This window comes from Mus caroli, chromosome 13 (genome assembly GCF_900094665.2).
Source record: "Mus caroli chromosome 13, CAROLI_EIJ_v1.1, whole genome shotgun sequence".
In the NCBI taxonomy this organism is placed as follows: Eukaryota; Metazoa; Chordata; class Mammalia; order Rodentia; family Muridae; genus Mus; species Mus caroli.
Genome location: NC_034582.1, coordinates 82,388,451 through 82,390,348, shown reverse-complemented (window position 1 = coordinate 82,390,348; position 1,898 = coordinate 82,388,451). Strand labels below are relative to the sequence as shown.

Here is a 1,898-nt window from a genome sequence, read left to right as displayed (position 1 = left end):
GGGCACCCCAACACACCGGAAAAGCTAGACACGGATCTAAAAGCATATCTCCTGATGATGGTAGAGGACTTCAAGAAGGACTTTAATAACACACTTAAAAATGGGAATCTGTTTTATATTTAAAAAGTACTTGTCACTTTAAAAGTGGTTGTTGATAGACATAACCATGCACACCTCTATTGTCACCTATAAGCAAGGCTGAAACATTGTGAATCTCAGAATGTACTCTGTGATCTGTTCTAAATTTTAAATTATGAATGCCGTACAATGAATAGTTCTAAAATAGATGTCTGGTTTGTACTTGAAGACACTCCAGTCAGCAGAGGATCATGTTGAGCAGTCTGCAGACAGAAATGTTTGAAGTCTGCAGCTGCCTGAGAAACCTTCATGTGACTGAGCTCAGCCTCCAGTTGGTGGCTACTCTGGAAGAACCTGATATGGCACAGCCAAGCTGACTCTTCAGTTCAAGTAGGGGGTGGCAAGACACAGGACAGAAAAAGTGGCTTTTATTTTCTACACCAAACCCCAGTTCAGTGTTTCATACTAGTGTGTTTGTATTAGCAGTTGTCTATGTGGAATGTGTGCCACTGTATGTCCATAGTGGGCAGTCTGGAGATACCATCTTTTTATAATGGTATCTAAACGCAGAGAATGACTATTTAAGACAGTACTAGTATTAGTAGGTAAGCAAAACTCACAACCCATGGGCCACATCTGCCCATATTTTTCAAAGAACACAAAGGTGAATGGGTAGGGACGTATAGGGTGATTTGGGGAGGAGTTGTGGAAAGGAAAAGAATATTATTAAAATGTATTCTATGAAATTGTCAAAGAATAATTAAAAACAAATCTTTTAACAAGTGTATTTTTAGTTTTCTTATTTACAGGAAGAATTAAGATTTTAAAGAAATTCATGTAAATACTGAATAAATGTATTAATATATGATGTTATTGCTTTAAAGTAAACCTGAATTGTATTAAAAACTAAAGCTTACTTCCTCAAATACTTACTGTCTTTGTCTTATTTAGAGATGATGCCATGAATTTACTAATCTATAGTTGATTTCTTTTACATTTTACCTATGCAAAATTTTTCTTTTTACTTTCCTTCTACTTCTATTATTTCAGAATTCTGTGTGTATCTCGAGTTCTTAATATGACTTTTCCCTTGTAATACATCTTTTTTACATTTGATACAACTTCATGAGATTTTTTTCCCATGTATTTGTCACCTTCTAGTAACTACATGTGAAGACAAGTAATGGTTTTCTTTTGGAAATTAATAACTTTTCATTACTATCATATATTAGCAGTGAAAAACAATGCATTTCATTGTGATATTGTCATGAAGGGATGTAGTATATAACGCACTTGAATCATTTTCAGGTACCATTCTGATAAAAATTGAGGTGTCTTCAGAATTATTCTTCACTTTCTAATTTTTTCTAGATTTGTTCACCCCTTCTTTCTCAGTGATATAATAAATATGGCCTTCAGATATATAAACCCAAATATAATATACATCTACAGATTCTCTCTCTCTCTCTCTCTCCCTTTCTTATTTCTCTCTCTCTCATACACACATACACAATGAAAGAATAAAAATAAAATTTTAATATAACTCCTACTCAAAGTACACTTAAGGAAGAAGATATGAATTCTGTTACATAAATGTAAGATCAAATCCAAATGCAAAGTTGAGGAAGGGTTGAGCAATGAGTTCAGTATGTTTCCTTCTTCTGTTTTCTCTTCAACCACAGCACCTAGAGTTTTTCTTTTCTGTGCATTCTCACAAGAGTATCTCCCCCTGCCCCTCTTTTCTTTCTTTCTTTCTTTCTTTCTTTCTTTCTTTCTTTCTTTCTTTCTTTCTTTCTTTCTTTCTTTCTTTCTTTCTCTCT

General features: G+C 33.8%; 1 pseudogene; it reads right to left on the bottom strand.

Annotated features, from left to right (window-relative positions):
- Positions 1–1,228: 1,228 nt before the first annotated feature.
- Positions 1,229–1,898, bottom strand: part of LOC115029073 — a 1,378-nt pseudogene continuing 708 nt past the window's right edge.